The sequence below is a fragment of the Drosophila montana genome, unplaced genomic scaffold (assembly GCF_035044405.1).
Source record: "Drosophila montana isolate Dmon_TW-CO22-7 unplaced genomic scaffold, ASM3504440v1 contig_2481_1, whole genome shotgun sequence".
Taxonomy (NCBI): domain Eukaryota; kingdom Metazoa; phylum Arthropoda; class Insecta; order Diptera; family Drosophilidae; genus Drosophila; species Drosophila montana.
Genome location: NW_026997351.1, coordinates 2,051,823 through 2,077,338, shown reverse-complemented (window position 1 = coordinate 2,077,338; position 25,516 = coordinate 2,051,823). Strand labels below are relative to the sequence as shown.

The 25,516-nt window shown below is 40.5% G+C and overlaps 1 long non-coding RNA gene across 1 annotated transcript in view; it reads left to right on the top strand.

Moving 5' to 3' along the window:
* The window catches only part of LOC135428517 (uncharacterized), a 55,679-nt gene that overhangs the window by 16,914 nt on the left and 13,249 nt on the right, over positions 1 to 25,516 (top strand). Inside the window, exons 2-3 of the long non-coding RNA XR_010436264.1 lie at positions 5,247 to 5,384; positions 24,682 to 24,791. This is a non-coding gene — a long non-coding RNA (uncharacterized LOC135428517). The remainder of the gene's footprint in view (positions 1 to 5,246; positions 5,385 to 24,681; positions 24,792 to 25,516) is intronic.

Here is a 25,516-nt window from a genome sequence, read left to right as displayed (position 1 = left end):
CTAAATCGCCTACGCATGCTGCATGACAACAGATACAATATCTCAAAGATATTTTGCTTAGCCCCAAACGGCAAATAAGGAATATCTATCAACGGGAAAGAAAAGAAAAACAACAACAACCGATTTGACGAATTGTAAATGCCCTTTGCAAATGTATCTGATGTTGCAACCTTATGTTACGCTGAGCTTAGGCAAAGAATCAGATTCCTCATGACCAGGAACTTAATGTATAATTACTTCAAACAAGATTTATTTAGAAGTAAATGAGAAAAACAATATTTTTAATGGGGAAAATTCGATAATTCACAATTATTAAAAGTCAAAAAATTTCGATAAATCGGTCGATATAGAAACAAGCACATAATATAAGAATGTAAAGGTTTCCGATCGACTCAGTTCACAATTAATATATATATATATATATATTTATAAATATAGGCTTGTGACCAAACCAATAATACCCTTCGCAAGCGTATCGAAGGGCAAGACGACAGTCTGAAAGGCGAACAACGGCAAAAAAAGGTTCAAGACAATTTATAACAATTCCTTTTCATTTACATGAAAACGGACATGGACCACGCCCCGCTGCCCACTGCTCACTGCCCACTGCCCAACACTGGCACCAAGAAAATTTGCACTATTGAATACTTGATAGGCGATTTTGGCAATAATAAATGTTTCGGCGGTCACCAGGGGCAATAACAAATTGCTTAGCTACTTATGTATTACACACTATATTACACATATTACTATGATTGTCTTCTTCTTCCGCTCTTTTTTTTTTATTATTATTGAAAATGTAAATGAATAATACTTGAAAATCGAACGGGCTTGATGGCAAGGGGGGGAGGGGGGACACAGCAGCGCACCCCAAGGCCGTCTATGCCCATAGTGTGACCCTCATTCGCTGCCCGATGAACCAAGAAACAAGAAACAACAAAACGGAAAAATATAACAGGACTGCGACTCAGCAGTCAAGAAGATAAACAGCCTTTGATTGCGTTTTGCTCTCATTTTTATATGTTTTTGTTTTTGTTTCTTTTTTGTTTTTTTTTTTCTTTATTTTGTTTCGGGTTTCGGGTTTTGCTGCTCTCGTTATCGTTGTTCTTGTCGTTCGGCTGCACCCTCGGGATCGCCCCTTGTCAATGTAATTGCATAAGTGTAAAACGGTAAACAGAACTACATAGATACATATGTATTGTGGGATCAGCGGGCAGCGCATTCATATAATTCTGTTCCCACATCTATTTCGTATATGAACAGTTCAAATGGCTTTCAATTGTATTCAACAATAAGTTGGCTCTGTTAAGATGAAGAAAATGGAGTTTGATCTCCCTTATTCTAGCTGGAGGAGTATTTTTTTTGGTTAAATTATTATTTATGTATGTTCTAAAAGTACTCTTTTTCATGAAACTAAGCTCAGAGAGAGAGAGAGAGGAGTAATACGTATTACACAAGTTCTCTTTTTAACAATCAACTTGTACTACAGTAGTATATGCTATAATATAATAATATGATGAAAAATATATATAATTATATAACTAATGCTCTCTTATTTGCGTCCTCTTTCTCTCGCTCTCAATTATAATAGTAACCTAAAAAAAGCTCGCTTAGCATAGGAATTATTTCTCCTTGATCAGCAAACTATTTATAAAAGTATATATACATACATATGTAAATATGTATATATATAAACAGTGTTATCGCTTATCATTTACCGTTTATCTCGCGTCCCATTCAATCGAAATCACCTCAATACGAAATTCGTGTAGTCAATGAATTTTTTATTATTTATTTACCGTCTCGAAAGCTTATCAAAGTGTTGGCTATTAATAGACTTCGAGTTCTGTCTCGCTCTCACTCACTCATTTATGGGACAGGGTGACGAGAGTAGAGCACGAAAAACTAGTTTTAACACATGGTCATCGCATTAGCTCCCTCTTCCCCCCTCTCTATCTGTCACTCTCTCTGCCTGCTAATCCAAGTGTATAGCATGTAAACTGTTAAAACTGTTATCGCTTATCGCCTGCCACTTATCGTTTATCGCCTTTCTCTCTCTCTCTCACACTATTTCGATCTCTTGCTTAATTCTGTGCCCGAAATTCATGTCGAAAAATGAAAGTTGCGTTAATTTCTATATATGTACATATATATATATATATGTATACATATATTTATTAAAACTATTATTTGCTAGTTATTAGTTGCTCTGATTTTTGCTTTTGTTTTTGTTGTTGTTTCTTTGCTTTTAGTGGCTTGCATTTTAAATGCCGTTAACGGTTGTTATTGCCTTTTGCCAGTTGACTGCTGAAAGCGCTCACAAAATGACGCCTAATCAATTTATATTGCCCTCATCCCCCACTTCTCCTACACCTAATCCTCTTCCTCCTCCTCTTCTCCATCCATCCATTCACATGTGGCGCACTGAATTGCATTCAAACATTGCCGCCGCTGCCAGCCCTCCCCCCCTCTCGTTGGTCCCTGCAGCCAGCTGCAGTTTTAATTAAGTGTTTAATTAATGATGATGATGATGATGATGATGATGCTGGGCATCGATGCCATTGCCGTCTGGCCACGTGATGTGGGCACATTGGACAGCCGACAAATGCCAATGAGTTTTGCATATGTGAGTGCAATGGGATTAACTGATGAGATCAGGATAACCACATCTACAAAGTGTGCGTGTGTGAGTGTGCCTCTCTCCCTGTGTGTGTGCGTTTGTGGCTGTCTGAGCAAGTGTGTGTGTGTGAGTCTGCGTGTGTGTGGGTGCAATAATTGACTCGTTTTAGACAGATAAGCAACAGTAAATAAAAAAAAAAAATTCTCTCTTCAAACTTAAATCAGGGCTGCAAAAAACAACAATCAGAACTGTTCCTGGTTCTGTTTACGCCAACTCCTTGCCTTTGCGAACCTGGTTTTTCACTAACATGGCTGAAAATGTTGTTTTTCTTTATATATTTTGAAAAATTTAAATACATTTGCATAATATTATGCGGCGTTGCATGGCTTAAATGTGTTTCCCCAAATTTATAACTGAGTTTTGACTTTTATACAAGTTGAGCTTACAAAAGCTGTTTAAGAGTGGCTAAAATTAGTTTAAAACAAAAAACTGCTGCATAAAATACTTTTGTATTAAAAAAACGATCGTCTAAGGGCGTAAAAAGCGTTTTACTTTAGTTAGTTTAGTAAAAAATGACGCTTCTTAAGCAAAAGAACAGAAACATGCTTAAATATATTTAGACCAAATAGTTTTTCTTTAAACTTTCGAATGACTAAGCTTTTATGGATGTTTCCCTTGTTCCTACACAGTTCCATGTAAATGGGATATATTGTACTCTGAGTTATTCGAATATCAAAGCTGGCCTATTGTGAGTAAGTGCCTCATTGGCGGCAATTCGAATAGAAAATGTTGCGCACAAGTGAAAAGCAAATGATGATTAGTACTCCTTGCTTTTCCCTTGGCCTAGTGCGAATCATATATATATATATATTATATTTAAAATATATATGTACTTATACTTCTTTTTTGGCTGATTGACAGACAAAAGCTGGTTGGCAGCTCATTTCTTTGCCCAGTTTTCAGCTCATTGCTGTTTTCTGTTCACAACAATCTGGCCGTCAACCTTGCCACACATTTTCGACTTAATTTTCAGCTGCATTAAAACCAAATGCAATTTTCACTTTTCATACACATGTATATATGTATATACTTGCAAACGCCCATGGCTCAGTGGTTGCCAGACTGACTGACTGACTGGCTGACTGGGCCAGCTTATGCTCAGATTTGTGTGTTTGTGTGTGTTGTTTGTTCACTTGTTTGTTTGTTTGTTTATCTGTTTGCATGTTTTTCGGCGCTGTTTGCTTTCTGTGCGCACGCTCCGCTCGCAAACATTGCGCATACGCCGCGTTGGCAAAAGTAAAATCAAAAGTCGGCATCTGCGGCGTGTGCGCGTGTGTTGTGTGTTTGTGTGTAAAAATTGTGAAAAGCGTATCTGGAGCAGAAAATGTAATGTGTCTGTGCCCCGCCGGCAAGCCAACTGTACTCCTTAGCACACCCCCCACCCACCACCCTTTGTGATGTAGGGGGTATACCCATACACATACACATATGTGCATAAAATTTCATTTAATTTATGTTGTTTTCTTTCTACGTCTTTATCGAATAGTTTTTTTTTTTTCTGTTTGCAATTAACTAAGCTGCGCACATCTTTCACGTGATAGCCGCAAAGACTTACCAGCAAGAGAGAGCTTCAGAGAGTGAGAGGGGGAGAGACCGGTTCCGGCCCATCGCTGAGCCTGATAAGATTTAGTTGTCAGCTCTCAAGTAGCTGCGTTTTTTACGCAAAGTAAATAGATAACATGTTTGTTATGTGTGTTTTTTATCAGCGATGGCCGAATCGGTAGCACGAAGGCAAACAGTGAATTAAACAGTAAACGTACCTGTTGATTTACCACTAGACGATTATGTAGGGATCAATTATCGTAATCTCTGTGGGTTTTTCATGTTCCCTTTAAAAGGGTCTCTTAATCTTCGACTCCAAGATGTACATATATGTATATAGTCTAAATCGAAATCAAGAGTCGTGGCGCTAAAGCCAAGTCTGCCTGTCTGTCAGGTAGCTTACATCGGCCAGATCGAGCCACTATATCAAACATTTCTTTCCAATCTTTTAACCAAAAGCAGCTTGACTTGGCACACAATAAATTCTGCTTCAAACACCGAACTATGCACCATATTGTGAAATATTATCTGCCGCAGGAAAGCTCAGTCGAAGATTGGTTAAAAAAGTACACGAGGGTATTTCATATTTCGCGAACTGTTGATTTTGGTATTTTTGTATATATTTTGTTGTTTGCTGTCAAGATTTACAGATGTCAAGTTCTGCGATAAGATCGCCACAAATGAAGAACACAAATGAAGAAAAACCCTTGTGGAAAATAACCAAGCAGATAACTGAGATAGGTTTACCTAATGAATAATCGTCGAGTTGGAGACTAGAAATGGGTCAAATATTTTATAAATATAAGTGTTATATATACAAATGTGTATTTATCAACAATCCAACTTGGTTTTGCTTGAGTTTCAGAACTGAAATCTTGCTCTCGCCTGTCGAAGAATTTGAGTTAACAATTGGCATCTAATTGTAGTCGGGAAATCTTTAATAATTGCCGCAATTTGACATATTTCAAAGAAGACTCGTACTAAGACACATGTAAAAAACTATCGCTTGTCTTTTGTTTTACAGATCGTTGTGGAAACTCGGCAATATATATATACAGATATATAAAAGCACACGGCATTAACAATAGCACTAACAGTAACAACAACAGCAATAAAGCAACAAGTCAACAAGTCAACAAGTTGCAGACGTGGCTAATTGCAAGTAAGTCGTCAAATGTAATTTCTTTATAAAAGTAGATTATATATACCCACTCTATATATATATATATATATTGTATACTATATATACACAAGATAGACATCAGGGGCTAGCCAGTGCGGGTCGTGCTGGCAGTGCTGGCTGTGCTGGGGTGTTGGTGCTTGGCCGCTTTTGTTAGTAAAATGGGCAAGGCCGGTTGGCGCGCCGGCTGGGGGCAGGCGTCGTGAAAATTTTGCGTTCGCCAACACTTCATGTAAATCGCATAACACGACAGCCAAAGCGATGGCGATGGCGATGGCGATGGCGACAGCTTGCTTGACTAGCTCAAAGTCCAACAACAATAGCAACAACTGCAACGACAACAGCAAGTCGTCTAACTTGTCAGATCGCGTGCCAAGAAATAATAATGAAGAAAAATCGTGTTACTTAGGCCTGGGCCCAGGCAACAGCAGCTTCAGCACTTTATGGCTAATAATCATAACAACTACAACAACAATGAGCAACAATTGCAGCGACAACGACAACAACAATGCATATACCTCCTTTAGCTGCTGTCTCCCCCTCCAGCCCTTTAACTTGCTTCTTCTTTTTTTTTTTTGTGTCATGCGCCTGCGTGCCGTCTGATTAGCGTGCACTGAGAAATCCACTTGAAGAGTGTTCGCCCCCCCACCCCTCCGCTCAAAGCAACTTTTATGCGCTACCCAACACTTGCTACTCGCCACAGCGCCTACTTAATTGACGACATCAAATTACGGCGCTTGACATTGCCTCAGTTTTGCGGTGCATCCGTTCCGTCATGCCAATGAACCGACTAATGCGGCAAATTAATTCAACTTAAGTAGATATTGACGGATGCCAAGGAGATTCTTATCAAAATTGTACTTTAGAGTGGCTATTCCAAACATCTCGCTCTCGCTTTCTCTCTCTCTCTCTCTCTCCCTCTCCCTCTCCCTTTCCCTTTTTATTTTTGTCTCTCGCTCGTTTGCACTATCAAAGTTGTTGTTCCATACATCTCTCTCTCTATCTATCTTACTCTTTCGCTCTCTCTTTCTCTCTCTCTCGTTTTCTCTACTTCTTTTTCTTTCTCACTCTCTATCTCTCGCTCTCGTTATCTGTCTCTCTCTCTCTCTCTCTCTCTCGCTCTCGTTATCTGTCTCTCTCTCCCTCTCTCGCACTCTCTTTCACTCTCTCTCCCTTCCTCTGTCTCTCTCTCGCTTACACTATTAAAGTGAATGTTCCATACACCTATCTCTCTCTTTCGCTTTATTTTGCACTTTTATATTTCATACATCATCTAGTTCCAAATTCGTTTCTCGCATCTCTCTCTTTCTCTTTTCCTCTTTCGCTTACTCTCTTTAGTAGCAGTAACGTTTCACTGGCTGCGGCTACTTATTAATATTACATTAATAACAATTATTATCGTTAGAGTCTTATAATCGTAATAATAATAATAATAATTAATATTACATATTGTATGTATTATTACAAGTATAAGACTCTCTTACACTCTTTAGTAGCAGAAACGTTTTACTGGCTGCTCTGCTTTACTAGTAAATCAATTTAACTTAGCTTAGGCAAAGACATTTCTAGAAATCCTTGACAACTTTTTACAGACCACAAGTATGTTGGGTGCTTAACCAACTTTAAGGTCGTGTTCATAGGTTCATATCTATACACCAAAAAAACACCAGAAATAATAAACATTAGTAAAAAACAAAATGAAGCAAAGTAAATATTGGGCTTTTCGAGTACTAATCAAATCTAATTCCAAGTTTGTTGAAAAATGTCAGGCCCAGAGCCTATAATTTTAAAGGTGCGTGACTGCAATTATGCGGATGACGAGTGGCACGCAGCCAACTAATGGGCTATTAAGTGTTTACGAATAATTGATACGTGTACTTCTAAAAAGAAACGAGCACAGCGGGGCCTTAATGGAGGAGGATGTGCGCAGTACGAGAATTAATCAATATTTATGCATGATTAAACTTAACATACAATATATTTCGCTAACGTATGCTATTTTAAATATATGTTTAATGTTTAGCATTGGAGGAAGTTATTTAATGTATACTTTTATTATTTAGTATACTATGTGGAACTTATATGTTCTTAATACAACTTCCAACTAATCTTAGGCTTTTAGAGTTTACTCCAAGCTTTACAGACTTGAAATTTCTTGTAGTTTTCAGGCAAGCCTTAAGGCTTGGTTTGTGAACCCATTTCATATAGTTTTAAAACTTTCTTTTAAATTTTAAAACAAATGTTCTTAACTTAAAGTAATTTTCTTAACTTAAGTCTTACATATTAAGGGCCTGAAGCCATTGGAAAATATATCAAAAAAAGTTCTGCCCTTGCTTCACCAAAATTTGAGGCACAATTAGGTGCTCTAATTTTCATAAGGATCGGACCATAAGGACCGAAGTTAATCAAGAATCCGATTTGGGCACAGTCGCTGCATAAAGTGCGTATGGTTAAAGAATGAAATTTGTAAGTGTTGGAGTGGATTTTCCTTTTATAATTTTTGCATAGCTAATGAGCTTTTCAATGCGACTTAATCGATCAAACTTTTTGTGTCGTTTGCCACAGCTTAACTCAAATAAATGCCAGGGGTATGCTATGAGAGGATTTAAAACCTGCCACAACCACTATTGATAACTAATTAGACTCATGTGCCACGCCCATACCCACACCGACGCCCACGAGTTCGCGTAAATCGTAAACGCTGGAACCGCAGGCGGCTCTAAGCCTAAGTCCCATTTAAGCCCTCCAGAGCCCTTCAGCTGTGCCAGCTACTCCAGACCCGCCAAAAAACTATTGCCGCCCCATACGTGTTGTGCTACGCCCGCGGATTTCGCAGTGCCTGCTGCTGGTGCTGCTTCTTCTACTTAGTCGTTTTGCCACCTGCGTCTGGGCTGTTGCCAGTCAACCAAAAAGCCATTCAAAAATCCCCAAAACAACTTGCAACAAACGAGCTGCGTTGCGGCTCGCAGACAACATGCTAATTAAAAGCAACTTTTGCCAGCCGCATTAATATACACACAACACACACACGCACACTCGTGTTGTTGTTGCTGTTGCGCTGTCTGCATTGCCAGCGGATTAATGAACATTTACGAGGCGGGCCGCAACACGGGCACACAACACAGGACAGCAAGTGCCTGCTCCCGGCATAAAAGCAATCGACTGGCTTCTTCCTCGTTGATGTCGCTGAATGACAACAATTTGCATTTGTTTCATTTGAAATGTGTGTATAGACATAGTATATATCAGGTTGTGGCCGATGGGCGTGGCATCGGTTGGGTTGGCTTGGATTGCGTTCGGGTTGGGTTGGATGAGCTGCCTGTCTGGGAGCCCTTAAACCGCAGACACGAGGCGCGCAGCAGGCGTGCTGCTCACGGGTTGCACGTGGCATGTGCTACGTGGGACGGGGGGCTGGCGGCTGGGGGGCCACTGCCTTGGGGCGTCATTAAAAATGTCTTAATGGTTTTGCGGCTTTGATTTAAATGCGTTGTTGTCCTTGCTGTTAGCCTTGCTGTTGTTGCTGATAGCCAGACATGCCAGGACATGGCAGGACATCGACAGCTGCTTTGATTGCGTGTATTGCTGCATATCGCCTGCCTCTCAAATAACAATTTACTTAAATCTCAACGAGACTCATCACGTTAACTGATACAATGTCTTTATTTGGATTGATATTATTTATTCCTTGATGCCGTAATTCCTATAGGCCCATTGTCACCGTTCACTTGCTGCAACTTTTTATATAACTCCATAAATTTACAACATTAAGAAGTATTTTTCTCTTTTTTTATTTAACTTTATTTTTATAGCCCTGTGAGGAGATTTTCTTCTTTTGGCATGCAATGTGTAACGCATAGAGCTCCATCAGCTATATACATATATATGTACTTGATCAGCAGCAACAGACGAGTCGATATAGCCTCTCATTGAAATCAGTCCTCTATATCATATAGCTTCCATGGGTAGGATCAGTAAAGATGTAAGCTCTTGTGAATGTAGAAAGTTGCTCTTCAAGCTGTCTTGAGCAAACCTCTATAAGAACTAAATTCTATCAGAGTCGAAATGGCATTCCATATGAGCCTAGCAGAAGAATCGGACAAGATATGAGAAATGACTAGCAGATGATCCTCACACATGAGCAAAATCTTATATATACTCGAATATCTTATATTATATATTATTCCACTATTATTCCAACATATCTGAAAAGCCATATCAAATCGGACTACAATATGATGTGACACCCAAAGGAACTCTTTTAAGCCCCTCTAAGCCAAATGCTTGCAAGCGTATGTCTTTTTCGGCGTGCCAAAGATATGTTTTTTCGTGCCTTTTTTTTTATGGGAGAAAGTGTTAAGTGTTAAAGTTGAACATAGCGGCAGGTCCTTGCATATTTCTTGCTCGTCGGCCGCATTCGTCTCTGTCCTCGGCTTGTGCAGTTGAACTTTTTGACAGTCATAAATTTGCGTCCAACATGAATTCGACAGCAAAACTAAGAAGCCAAAGGCAGCCAAGAAATGTTTGCTTTCCCTTATACTTTGCCATTCCTATTTTATTTCATAATATCTTTTGTTTTTTTTTTCTTACTTTTTTCTCTCTGTTTGTTTCGCGCATAACTTTTGCACTATGTGTGTGCCTGCAACTGGCGGTGGCGCAACACGAAAAAATAAGAGGCAAGTTAAAGTTCAGAATCTCTTAAGCGGAATAAAAACTTACTTCATATATATACAGCCCCATCGATTCTTGACTTGCACCCGACGAACTAAAATCCTTTTTGATTGGTTTGTTGTCTAATGTTGTCAAAAGGAAAATTAAAACTTTCTCGACAAAAGAATGCAACAGCCCAAAAGCTGCGCTTCTGTCTGCATTGTAACAAACAACTTTTGTGGTTTATTCATATGGAAAAAGAAGAGCTAGAAAATTGTCAGGGTTTTTTCATCCATGTGCCTTGTAGAGTTCATGTTAGGTAACATGTACTTTCATTTGTTTTGCTTTTTAACTTCCTGTCAATGAAATTTTAAAATTTGTGGTAATATCATCAGCTAATGGTTTGGATTGGCATTTGTTTAAGATAGTGAGAGAAATATTTCTGATTTTTTTCAAGATATATCTTTAAGAATTAGCTCAATGTACGGGAGCACATAAAGTTCTTCTTCTGGCAATTACAAAGGGCCGGCAACAAAGGCTTTTGCTAGGGAAATGTCTTTTAGCGTTTGAATTGAAAGCCAATTCAATGGAAACTCGTTGGTTACCTTTTTGCTTGACTGTTGCTCAGTGGTTGCGGCGCCACCTGCAGCTGTCCCTTTTGTGCCACATGGTACGTATCATTTATTAAGTCTCTGTTGCTGGTGCTGCTGCTGTTGCCGCAGTTCAAGATGACTCGAGTCGTCTAGAGTCGACTCCACTCTGCTCTCGATTCCTTGCCGGTGCTTCCTTAATACGTTTTAAAATAAGTACATAAGGCGTCCCATGAATAGAGAACTCGACGGACGTCGACTGCGACGTGGCTCTACTTGAGCGTACAATGTTCCCCTGCAAGTACTATATCTTTGACTGCATTATAGTTGCTGACTTAGTGCCCGTTGTTCTTATTTTTGTTGTAGCTGTTGCAATGGCATTGACTGCTTGAGTAATTGGAACGCATCAGGATTGAGTAAGCGACAGCACAGCAGACACAGACAGACACCAGCTTAACAGAGACGAGTGCAAAATGTTGAATCAACTAGTGTTCTATTCAGTCAGCCTTCCCATTTATGATTCTGGTAAGAGCTTGATAGAGTACCCGACAGATGGCATTTAAACATAAGATTAATTTTAAAAGAGCTTTTAGAAATTCATAAGCTTTACGCTCAAAGGAAAATTGTTAAGTTTATAAGTGCTTTCCAAGCACCTGAAAGTTTTCCGCCTAAAGCATTTTATTAATAAAATGCTCTGAACGCAGATTTAAAATCACCTCAAAGCTCTTCTTTCATGTAAAAACATTAAGCTTTTGCTAAAACTAATTCTTTAAAGGCACATCAAAGCTTTAAGCTTAACTTATTGGCTACACTTTAAAAATGCACTGCACGAATATCTTTTTATGGCAGTATAATTCTTGTTCAATGTCCTTCGGCAACTGTTTGAGGCTCAGTTGAAAATAATATGAAGCTTTACGTGCAAGCTTTTCCAAGCAATTGAAATTGCAAGTTTCGCTTCTGCTGATTAACTGAATGCTGAAGCACGTACTTTATCAGTCTATGCTCTGCTTACAGTAATTACATGCACACCTAAGCTCTTTTCGAATTTCGTAAACAGTTGCATCTGCAACTGATTCGCTCAAGTCCAGGAATATTGTATATTAAGCAGCGCCCACATGGAATCAATATTTGTTCATGCCCCAATGGCATAAAACTTTTGATCTAAACGGTAGGCAATGAATGCCACAGTGTGAAGCACACAAATGCATGTCGGGCTATAAATTTTGTTGCTGTTGTAGTTGCTATTTCTGTGGCTGTGGCTGCTATTGTGACTGCCACTGTGACTATGACTGGAACAGTACCTGTCTCTCTTCTCCCCGGGTCTGACTATGGGACAACAATAGCACCGCAAACGTTTAAATAAGCAATGAGTGTTTTCTGTCTCTACGGCTGGGTGGGTGTGTGTGCGCGGTTGTACTGCCCAAAAACTGAAACTGGCAACCGACCAGGTGAATCCTACATTCGGTTCAGTTGATTGGTCTCCCGTATAAGCGCAGTTCATTACTCATTTGTTATTATTTGCTTAGTGGCCGTTGGCACATAAAGTTTCCCATACACAGGATACCCACACCCGACAGACACACACACACGACACACGGCACACACATCATGGCAAATCATCAAATTGACATTAAAAATGCTCATCAGTTCGTCATTTTGACTTGAATGTGCAACAGAAATGAACCAAATCAAAACCGAACCCATACCCAAAACCCATGCCAGAACTCAACTCGACTCGAACCCGAGACTTGACGTTGATGCCACTTAGGCGCATTTCCTCAACACACTCACATATGTAGCAAAGGGTGTGGGTGTGCGTGTGTGTGTGCGGTTCAACATTGCAGCTTACTTACGAGCGCAAGTGCGAGCATGAGTATAAGTATGAGTATGCGCATGAGTATGAGTATGAGTATGAGTATGAGTATGCGTATGAGTATGAGTATGTGCATAAGTATGAGCATGAACATGAATCACAAATACAGGTGCGAGTACTTTTCCATTTTAATGCTCTATGCTCTGCAGTAAATTTGTATGAAAATATCCTGGCGAACATGTCCCTAAGATATTTAAAATATTGTAAGTAATAAATGTCTGGTTATATAGCGATCAATCCGTCGGAAGTTGATTGAAGTAAAAAGTAATTCAAGGCCGTTTGGTGAGCCAAAAAGTTTCATACAACCGTTTTCCACTAATTTTCTAGCTTCCTAGCTCTTGGGGTTTCGACTGTGCTAGGTTAATCAATCAGTTAATCAGTCGAACAAATGGCTCAGTCAGTCGAAAATTAAGTACACATTAAATACACAAAGTTGTGTATATGTGAGGGTATTTAATCTTCGGCTAACCCCAAGTAAAGTTTTCTTTCTTCTTAACAGTTGCAACATTTGCTCAGTTGCCCCATTCAAACGGCAGAGCTGCAATCGGTTTGGCAAACGTCATTTTTATTGTTAACACTTTGTTTTTTTTTCAAGTCTTCGCAGTGTGTGTCAAGTGGCAGGAAAGGGCTATAAATTCAATGGGATTTTCAGTTGCAAGTGAGTGTGCAGCAAAGGCAGCGCTTGAAGCCACATTGTTGCAATATGAAATTGGTTGGAGCATGGAGCATGGAACATTATGCTGACCCGTTAAGCTGCATGCAGTAATGAGCCGGGCAATTGGCACCTAAACGAGGCAACGAAATGCTTGCCTACTTTGCAGCGCAACAAAATGTCCAAAAACTGGCAAATGTAAATAATAATAAAATGCAAAGGCTAAGGGCACGGGGGCAGGGCAGCGTCTCAATTTTGCCACTTGACTGCTGCAACTGCCAACTGTGACTCGATTATAATGATAAAATCTAATTAAAAAAGTTAAACCTTAGATGTCAACTTAATTTGCGAATGCCGTCTGCGCTATCACGCAGCTAACATTAGCATCTTTGCTCAGACAGTTTCAGCTTCAGTTTCAGCTTTAGCTTTGGCTTTGGCTACGGCTTCTGACTTGGGCTTCTTGTTGAATGCCCCCAGAACAAACCCGTTCGACAGCCATTTGCCATTTCACTTTCTTTTCGCCTCGTTTGTCTGCGCGTCTGCGTGTCAGTCTGTCTGTCTGTCTGTCAGCACAAACATCCTAATTACCAAGTTTTTGCCCAAGTCTTGGCTCTCATCGGACGCGGGCCCAGACGCAGATCCATTGGGGACCCGCCATTCATTGGGGGCATGGCTCGTTGGGTCACTCGAGCGTCAGTCGCCCTACTTTACATGTTTTGATGTCGTCTCCGTCGTCTTCATCGTCGCTGTCGACTAATTACGTTTGCGCCCATGGACAAGCGTCACCTAATGACCCAAAGCTGCCAACAATGAGAGGCCCCAATGGCAGAAAGAAAGAAAGAAAACTTTTGCTTTGTACTTTACGCACATTCATTTTTTTTTCTTTGCGTCTTCTTTTTTTGACCTGCAACTTGGCCAAGTGCAAATGAGTTGTGCGTGCGACATGCCCCCGGGCACATTTCTAATGACCTTCATTACATTGAGTGGTTCGCCTTGCCACCCTGACCCCCGCCCTGACCCCAACCCCCAACCCAACCCAACCCAACCGACTTCGTTCCGTTCAAGCACTTGACTCTCGCTGGCCAAACAAAAGGCAGCGCAATGCAGAAATGAATTGGCAGTACCCAAGTACTCGCTGTGATCCTGCCACAGGATTGGGCTCCAGACTTGGGCAGGGAGGTTGCGGGGGGTCTGTCTCTACGCACGAACGCCTCGGCCAAAGAAATTGTAACGAGGCCTGAATGTAACTAAGTAGTTGCCAGCGCAGTTTTGCAGTCAACGTTGCGATTCATTCCACAGAGTAGTTGCTCTCATTGTCATTGTTGTCATTGTTGTTGTTGTTGTTGTTGTTGTTATTGTTGTTGCTATTTCTGCAGTTTCCGGCTAATAGCTTTGAAATGAGTTTCGCTCTGTGTACCTAGTTTATTTCACTGGTCAGTTGTCGACGACGTCGTCTGCCCCGTTGTTTGTCTCATAATGCAAAGTTCATTAAAAATAAATAATGTAGACAGACAGACAACATTAGCGGTCAGATAGTTTCGTGAAGCTATCTATAAGTACTATATTGTTGTGTACACAAGTAAATAATATTAAATATAAAGTGTCATTAAATGAAATATTCAAGCTGAATAAAAAGAATCCGGTTTCCAATTTGAGCCTAATGTATGCATTTACTAGGTCAAAGCTCATAATTGCCAGTTTTTATACGCGATAATTTTGTGTTGTGATTGATTATAGTATATTCAGTTTATTTAATCAAAAGCTGCGACATAGTCCATGCCAAAGCCTTTTAATGGCGCAACGTGTTCTACTTCAAATAAAACACAAGAAAATATTATTTATATCAAACTCAAAAACCATATATTCCATTTATTCATAAATAAGCAGAAATAAATATAATAAAAAATCGCGCATATTTCTTAACTTATGCAACTGTAAAGAAATATTGCATATATATTTATATTTAATATTCATATCTTTTTATTCAAGATCCAGCTGAGAGTTTTTCAATTCTTATTTAAAGTTATAGATTCGTATCGCAGATCAAACTTTAACAATGCCGAAAGTTCGAGATTTGTCAGTTATGAAAAATGTCTGAAAGGTGCGAACAAACTTCATGTTTCTCATGCTCATCATACCAAATTCTCACTTTCCCTTGCATTCAGTTAATTTTTGAGTGCAGTTTCGTTTTTCGAATAATATTGCCTGTGTGATCAGCGCAGGATATAAAACGTGGAAATGTGAAAATGTGAAAAGGTGAAATGCAAATGTCATTCACAGAACACATTGCTCATACGCCATGTGAATGTCCAGTTGCTCCCGCTCTCGCCCCCTCTTGCCTCTTGCCCTGCCTGTCTGTTTGTCTCACTATCTCGCTCTCTTCACGCTCTTATGGCGACTATTGCTCGCTCTTTGTTTTATTGGACGTGCTGTTGTGCTGTCCGCCCGCTGCTCGTTTCTCGTTTCTCTGGGTGCTGCTGGTGCTGATGCTGCATCCTTTGGCCCAGGTCCATTTCGGAGCGGCGACCACTTTTCGTGGTCGTTTGAAGTTTTTATCCTTATTTATCTTCATAAAATATTCATGCACTTTGCTTTCGGCTACTTTATATGGGTGTGTGTTCTATCTGTGTGTGTGCGAGTGTTTGATGGTGTATGCGCCTGTAAAACCACTTGAAGTGTAGTGCTCAGCACTCTCCGTGAGCACTTTCAGGTGACCCGGTCAGCTGGGATTGAAGCTCTTCTGCCCGGGCTGCTCGGCTCGATTGTTGCTTTGGCTGCTGCTTTTCAATTAAAAATTGTTTTTCACTACATTTGAGTTGATTGATTTTTAATTGATTGTAATTGAGTAAAAGCAGGTCGAGACAAAGAGTGTGCGAGCTTTTAAGCGCGCACACACACACAAACACACGCACACAAATACAGACACAAACGGAAAACCTTCTAAGTGGCAGCCCCACCTTTGAATAAGTTTTTGCCGCAATGCTTATACATTATTGACGAAGCATCTGGCTAGCGGCGAGGAACGTGGCAACGCCCGCAATATTCCACTCATCGCACCCATTCCCACGAATCTATCTATATCCATGCCTAGCCACATGCCCCTATAGCTCTCCACTTAACAGAATGCAAATTGCATGGGTCACGTCTGCGGCTTTACGGTCTCATAAATTCTTAACAAGGATTTGGGCCATTTGCGTAGCAAATACAAATACAAAAAATCCCTATATTAGAATACAATGGAAAATTTGTAAATAAAAATTAAAACTAAAACGAAATGTTGTTAAGTGAATTTTAATTTGCCAAAACAAAAAACGACATGTGTTCGGCTTGGGTCTGGGGTGTCAATGAGGCTCCGAAACATATTGGGTTGGGGCCTCAGCACCGGATGTGCACAAGGGTTGCAGCAGCGACAGACTTGTTCAAACTTCGTGGAAAAAAAAAAGTAAACCCAAAAGGAGCAGCGTTAAAAGACTCGAGCAAAGGGGCGCCCGGCTACTGTCAAAAGGTAGCACGGCTCCCCTCTGCCCAGTCCGGTTGGCCAACCCTTTCTGATGAAATATTAGCAACAAGCTGGCAAAATTGAAGTTAAACAAACAAAGTAATAACAGCCATCGGCTGCCACAAAAAGGCACAACAGCCAAACAGGGCTTCCCCTCGGCTGGCATAGCGCGCATATCATTTATACGGCGGCCATGCCGCAGGCCTTACATTTTTTATACCCTCAATCCATTGCAAATGGGCAAAGGAAGGTATATAGGTTTTGTGCAAATGTAACAGGCAGCAGGTGGCTTGATCAGAAACACGAGCTTTGCTAATGTTTGTCAATCTCGGGAACTACAAAAGCTAGAGACTTCATATTTTGAATATATATGTATATTCTCTTATTCCATACACAAAACGAGTTTTTCATTTTATTTCTATATGTCGTCAGATATAAAAAATATCGATATGAGACTTCTGAGACTTGGGTTTTTAAGCTTAACTCGCGAACTACAAGATCTACACACACCATATTTGGTATGCTAGCTCTCGTATAGCATACTTAATATACAATTCTTAAATTCTTTAATAAATTCTCCCTTAAGTGAGTTTTTGTGCACATTTACTTGAGTTCAGGGTATTTCTCAGCCGTGCACTCCCAGCTAGACCACTCTTGCTTCCACCCAAATGACTCTTAATGTTCCTTTTGAGCATATTTTTTCTTTTATATTGTCGCTATAAATAGCAAATTTTTGTTTTAGCTAATTGTAATGCCAAACTTGGAACACCGATTACTTTAATATTTATATATCTTTTAACATTACCTGAGGCTGTTCCGATAAAGGCGCGTTTGGCATCTTTGCATTTTGTCTTAGTATTTAAATTGTGAATTCAGTTTTTAATGTCAATTGTTGTGGATTACTCTGCTAATGCGCTCTTGCGAAAAAATTGCCAATTGTTTATATATAAAGCACAAATAGTTATTTGTGCATAAATAGTTATTTATCACTTAATAGGGCTTTAATGTGTTTTCAAAAATATCAACATGCATACAAATACACATTTACACTCGCATCAATCAATTTTCAAATATATTACATAAATAGCTATGACAAGTTAATTGTTCTTTTCTAATGACGCACAATGTGAAAAGAATCCATGTGAAAGAACAGAAATCCTGTGTCATCTATATATAAAGATATATATGTTTAGGTTTGTTTGTCGTGATTGATTGATTGATGATGGTAAATGTTAGAAAACTTTGTTTTATCCGGTCGTGTATCATTGAAAGCTCTATGCTATGTATGTATATATATATATATATGTATATACATATATACATTTTAAGTCATACCTGACTGATTGATGATCAACGCACACATTGTATATGTACGAAAATATAATTTTGTCAGGTTACAATTTATACATAAAAAAAGCTCTCCTGTCTATGTATATTAAGTTGTTTGTCATGATTGTCTGATTGACTGACTGATTGATGTATGATCTAAGCACAGTTTTATCCGATCATATAGTGTTGATCGAATCATAATATAAGTTTAATGCCATTATATATGTATATAATTTTATTTAACGAGACTGATTGGCTGACTGACTGTCTGATTGATGATCAACGCACAGTCCAAACAAAGGGAAACCCTATTTTACCCGGTCGAACACATAATTTAATCCTGTTTCCAAAAGCTGACTGATTGACTGTCTGATTGACCGACTGATTGATGATCAACGCACAGTCCAAATGTTATTTATAAAACTTATGACACCTGATGACACGGATTGGTAAAAACCAAATTTTAAGAAATCTTTGGTTCAATCAAGCGATCGAAGCGTTTATCAAAGCTTAGCGACATTAATGGGAAGCGGGTCCAATTTTAAAACTAATTTAGCATGTAATGCGAAAAAAGCGAGCAAAAACAAAAACTTACATAGTTGTAATTTAATTTAACGGTCTGTAAAGCAATAATATTTAGTGCACTCGACTTCAATGACAAAAATTCAGGTTAGAATGTTTAAGTGGGCGTCAGCCCACAATCTTTAGTGCACTTGCCTTCAATTTTTTTGCCGTGTGCACAGTGCATCAAATATTTGCGTTCGTAAACGTAATCTCCCATCGCTTTGTTTGACAGTTTTGTTTTCACTGCCCGGCTACACGTGGCGTATGAATGATACGAAGAATGAGTGCGACACTTGGCAACAACTTCAACAAACTGTGCGGAGAAAAAAGAAAAGAGCAGCAAAAACAAGCTGTGTGTGTGGGCGTGTGTGTGAGTGTCTGTTATGGGTGTTTTGGGGCCTTGGCTGTTGCTGCTACCTGAAATTTATGGCAAAGCTGTCAATATGTCTGTGTGTGTGTGCGTGTGTGTGTGTGTGGGCGTGTGCGTATAGTATTCTGATTTTTTTCGGTGCCTTTTTGCTTGCCTGAATTATGACAGAGCAGAGCAGCGGCTCAGTGAAAGTGGAAACTGGTTGGGAAGCCCCAATGCTGGTAGCTACGGGCCGATAAGTTAGTAAGGAGGACACATGTCCCTGCTTGTGTCTGTCCCAGCTTCTTCTTTCTGTTGTTGTAGTTGTTGTTGTTAGAAAATTGTTTTTGAAATGGCTAACAAGCTATTAGCAAACAAACAAAGGGCTCTTCATGCTGATGACGATGTGCTTTAGGGGCTGCAGACTAACCAAACCAAACCAAACTGTATACTGGCATTGGCAGCTGTTGCATGCCACAGCCCTCAGCCCGCTGAAGCGACATTTAAGCGTTGTGAGGAAGCCTGTTTCTGCTGTATCTTGAGCATCAATCAACAACAATGAGAACAACAATTCATTATCGGGCAGACTGATGTTGTTCTTGCCACACCTAGGCAATGATTTATGATGCAAGCAATGCCAGAGAAATCAAAAATGTAGAACGCCATTTAACTTGTTGTCTCTGCTGCGCGCATGAAAACCAAAAAGAAAACAAATAGACGAATGGAAAATGTTATGAAGAAACTGTCAAATCATATCAAGCCATATGTTGCAGCAAATTTAATTCATTTGGCCTGCTGCTAGTTGCGGCAGCAAGTCCATAAATCAAGCATAAGTCGCTGCATTCGCTCGCCCTTTTCGTTGACTTGCTTCAGCTAAAAAGTAGGCAACATTTTTTATTAAGTTTTGGCTTTTGGCCCTCTGCTGGAACGCGTTACGCATACGCCGCGTTTGCCAGCTAGCTGAAAAACTTTAAATCGAATCGAATCGGCACCGAAACAAAAATTGAATTCAACTGTGCGTCTGCAAATGCCGCAGAGTTGCGGGCGTGCTGCGTTGTTTTGGGATAACTGCTGCTATTGAAAATTGGAAAAATTGCTTTGCGCGAAAGGTTCTGATGCACCCCCACACCCACGCACACACACACACACATGAGAGCTGTAAGCACACACAGAGTTGAAGCAGCAAACAGGAAAATCAATTAATATTTGCAGTAACAAACACGCACGCATACAGCCAAAGAGGGTTCCTCTTAGCCCTCACGAAAATTTAATAAAAATCCAAACAAGCGTCAAGCAACAAAAGCTAAGCAAAAACAATACAAAAGGTAATCTCGTTGCCTCCACTACAACCCCCTCCCATATTTACATATGTGTGTATGTGTTTGTTCCTGTTGCCAGTGTACGCCCGTACACCCCCTGCCACCACTCGCCACTTATACTTTATTAGCTGCCTGCGTTTGGCTGCTTATTAAAAATCGCAAATGGTTAATGCGGCTGCTTGCCCTGACCAAGGCAGAGCGCTGCTGATTATGAGCTTAGACAGAGACCGGAGACCTCGTATCCCGGCAAATTCCGAAAAGCTTTTTCCCACATAGTACCACCGCCCTCTGGAGTTCCACCACAATGCTAGCCACAGTTCGCTGCTTGCTTATATGGCTTACCTTTTTGGGTGGCCGACAAAACAAATGACAACCCAAATTATTTTGACACCATTACCGAAAATGTTCACCACACACACACAGGCAGAGAGAGCGCCACACACTCAAGTGGCAGCTAGACTCGCAACGAGGCGAGGCGTGGCTGGGGGCGGCAGCGGAGGAGTGGCAGACATGGCAACATATTGTGCCATGTTTTAAGCAACAAAAACAAGAAAACACTTGCATGCACACACACACACACACACACACACACACACACACACAAACACTGGCTCTCACACACACGCTCATGGAAATTGCTGAGGACGTTGCTGCTGCTTCTGTATCACTGTCTGTTCGCCTGTCTGTCCCACCCCGCCTCTCCCGCTCTACCCAATCGTTCGTGCTGTCTGCCTGTCAGATTGTCCTTTTGTGGCTCCTGTGCGCGCGCTCCTCCCCGTCCCGATGCCCAGCCCTCCCGTCTGCAGCAGTCCACGTGGCCGGCTGGCCGTGTCTGGTCGTGTTGTACGTGCGTCGCGTGCGTTTTCCTGCAAATTGCCAGTTAAAATTTCTGACATGTCAGCAAACGGCGACTCCGTCGAGAAATTCACCATGGGAGGTAGCTAGCTAGCTTCAAGGATGCACAGAGCTATGAAAACAGAGAAAACGATATCGAAAATATATCGCTTGTCGATATATGTGGCTATTGATAACATATCGCTAAGCGATAAATGTTGTTATCGATCAATTATTGTTAGTCTATCAATGTGACTATAAATTACTTATCGCTTAACGATAAATGTTGTTATCGGTAACATTTCGTTTGACTATAAATGTGGCTATCGATAACTTATCACTTGGCGATAAATGTGTATGTCGATATTTGCTGTTAGCGTTGAAGTGTGCGGCACTCTTACTTTTCTTTATCGCATTGCGATTATCGATAACTGGGTAAACACAGTTTTTATATAAATCGATAGGGATCAATTTAATACTCATAAATTTTGTGCTTATCGGTAAAGTAAAATGTATCAAAAAGAAAAAAAAATTAGAACATTTAAACGATTGTTGAAAATCGATCATTTAAAATATTGTTTCAATAGGAAATTCTAATGAAGTTTCCTCAACATGCACTAGGAACAGGTCCCATTGGATCTATATTGATGTTCACCCATTGTGCCTGCTCTGCGATGCTATGTGGGTGTGTGTGTGTGTGGGTGTGGGTGTGTGTGTGTGTGTGTGAGTGTGTTTGTGTGTGGATGGATGGATGCTTGCCTTGGTTAAGTGGTAGCTGCTGATGGGCTGCTACTACATCGGCGACGGCGCGGTGCCTGGGCAGGAGATCAACAATGGCACGCTTTGTCATACGAAAAATGGGCGACATGCAGCTCGAGACCGGGAAGACGGCAATGGTTCAGAGAGGGGCACAACATATTCAATAGATGTCCTGGATACTCTGGCTGGCTGCCTTGCTGCCTGTTAACAGCTGCGGTGCGCAGGGCATTGACAAGATTCTAATTGAATGGCAGCTGGCACTGCCCCAGGCATAGCCCCGGCAACATTTTGTATAATATGCGCATGGAATCGGAATCGGAATCGGAGTCGGAGCCGGATATAGGTGTCGCCTGCACTTCGTCAGCTATGACGCGGCTGGCTGGCTGCCGTTATCTTTGTGACAATGTTAGTTCAATATAACGTATAATTTGAACAAGTTCTTCGCCCCAGCTCGAGCTACAGCCCACGGGCAGCCTGCCATGGAATGTCGCCCAAGTGGGGGACTCAAGCTCAGCTCAATTGTAATTTATTCAGCTGTAATTAAATGCATAATACATAAAGTATTTAGATATGTTAAATATGATTTATGAGCCATTGCCTGCTGCTAAGCTGCCGCTCATTAACTCTTATGTTGCCGATTGTCGATAGTTTAGTTATGGTAATGCCGGGCTGCGGGCCAGGCTACAATTGTCAACGCCTGCGTGCGACCTTCTGGCTATAAATATATTATTGAAATTGAAAACTAAACGCTTAACAGCTCACCATAAATATCTATAAAAATAAAAAATGAAAACAACAACTAAAAAATAACAAAATACGCTATGTACTATGCGATTCAAGGGCATTCGATATAAATTGTACGCGTGCCGCGCGGCATACAAAAAAGCTAAACATTAAAAAAAAAAAAAACAAAACGCAGAGCTGCATTCCAATTGCTGTTCATAATTGTGGGGGTGAGGGTTAAATGCAAGGATGGCCATTGCTTTGACCTAATGCTCCAACTCTGCCCCGTCCAGTGCCAGCAGCTGCTCAAGTATGCAAAGCACAAGCAAGCAAAACCATAAAAAATGAACTGAAAAAATATTGAGGCGAAAAGCCGAAAAACCCAAATGACGCGCACAAAATGCCATTGGAATGTCAGTTGGGCCGCGCTTCGAAATCGAGTATGTTTTGGCCATAACGCATTCAAGTATCAATCTGTATGCGGTTCAAGTTGGGTCACTTGCCCGGCTGGCAATTGGAATTGGTTTGGTTTTTGGGAATTGAATTTGAAATTGAAATTGAAATTGAAATCGAAATTGGTATTCAAATGGCAGGTTAACTCGAAACACTCAACATTGGCTGTGCGACAACTGACAAGCCGTATACAATTGACAATCGTCGAGTGTTGTTTGATTGAAAGCAGCTGCCAAAATTAGTTGAGATTGCGAGCAACATATGACACTTGGCGGCTAACAGACATTTGGCTTATGGGTCTTGCAATGTTGCCGAGCGCATTAACTTAAGTGCCACTTCAAGTGGCGGCTGCTCTAGTTGAGTGCTGAGACCTGAGAGCTGAGTGCACAACATTTGAGTGTCCTTTTTATTGTGTTCCTGTCAAAGTTCATGTCCGTTGACACGGCAGTTTAGCTTTGAGTGGAAGTTAAATGTTGAATTATATGCAGTTCAATTGACAAGAAGTTTCAAGTTGCTTGACCAGAACTTAAATGCTGTTATCTTTTATCGAGATTGCAAAACAACTTAAACCCAAAACGGTTTAAACCAGCAACTTTACTTTTTTTGATTGAATAAAAAGAGCCCAAAACTGATCTGACCCATTAGTTCACAGTTTTTGGTTTTTGTTCTTTTGCTTATTGAAAATGTTGCAAAACTTTAAAGCTTGCGCTAAGAATATGTAGAATAAATTTGAAGAACCCAAAACCTGTTTTAGCAGATGGGCAAATCCAGGTTCACGAACCAAGCCTTAAGGCGAGGTTTGAACCGTCAGCCGAACTACAGAGCCTTTTTAACAACTGTGTAAAATACGAAAGCCCAACCAGTTTGACAATGTGTTAAAGCAGCCGTTAGCTGTGACAGCAACATGGGTTAATGTGGGCACAAATGAGCCCTAGCCAGGGTATTGAAAGCGATTTAAAAGCTTATCTTTCACTCGATATACATATGAATAGCTGACATTCCCTATGCTAATAAAGCCCACAAAATCGCCAAGCGATGAGTTCATGTAAATCTCTCAATTTCAGAAATACAAACACATTAACACAGTGTGCCAGCGCCCTTACAACAGCCCGCGAGCTATCACACCCCCTTGGAGAAGTCGCTCGCTCAAACACGCTAAACACCGCCTACCCCACCACCCCACCCTTAGATATCCATTACAATATCCCCTGTCGCATTGTTTTTATTGCTGCCTGTCACTCGACGATTTGGCGCGCATTGACAAATGATGCGCGCGCTAGGAAAAATCTCAACTCAGTTCGAATTGTTCAGAACTCGACGCTAATTTTGTGTGACAAATAATTCCAGCTAGTTGTCAATTCTTATAGATAGATAGTCCTGTTGCCTTGCGCCATATCAAGTGTCGCCAGTCTATTCAATTTGAGTGCCCCGCTGGGGCGAGTCCGCCTTGATTGAGGCACTTACGGGGTGGCACTTAATGCCAGCTTGACATGCAACCGAGGCATTTACGCGATTTACTTATATAGTTGTAAATGTATATATAGCTAACACTCTCACTCTTACTCTTACTATCGCCATCGCACTCTCTAGCTGCTCGGTCCTGTCTCATGCAAATCTCTGTACCTATAAATATATATATAATATATATATATAATACTTGTGCTAATGCTAATCTATTTTGTTTTCAGCTTCTGTTTCCGTCTCGCCATTTGCAGGGCCCAAAATTAATGGTAATTTCATGCTGTCATTGCGCAAAAATCAACACGGCCCCGAAGCGCCAGCAGAACAAAGCACAAAGGTACGTAACTGGGTAATTAAAAGTCTATTAGGGGTAGGCTCCAAAATTACAGCCATAGAGTATTTCCAACTTTCCATCAGCAAGACAAAAAAAACAACAACAAAAAATAAATACTCAGTCTTACATTAGAGGATATAAATAGGGGAGGGGTTATTGGACAGGGGCTGATTGTGTATATGTTTATTTTTTGGCTCTAGTGTCCTTGGCGAAATGTTTGCCAATGAAAATAAATTGGCAAGACGAGTCACCGGGCACGGGTAGGGGTTGGGGGAACAGTACTCACTTCTTTGACAACAGTAAATTGAAAAGTTGTCTTCGCTTCTTCTTCGCGCCAAACTTAATCAGATCTAGAGCTAAAGTTTTGTTTTATACAAAGATTTAATTAATATCGCATCCGGCCCTCATTTGCATCGCAATGAATTTCCCACAGTTGCGTTGAGCTAGCCTACGAATTCTAGTGTTGAGCATAACTCTGAGCTTAAGCTCAAGTTAAGAGTCTGTTTAAGAGTAGAAAAGTTCAGATGGGAATAGAATCTTGGCAACCCTATTGGATATATATATATATCAAGCATACGTATGTACTATTTAAACATTGATCGAGAATAGTCATGATGTTTAAATAGTCTAGTGTTGGGTAGCAGGTTAAGAAGTTAGACAACTTTGTTAAAGAGTAAATGGATAGGACTTGGCTGAAGAAGCCGAACAATTCCGTTGAAACTTTACTT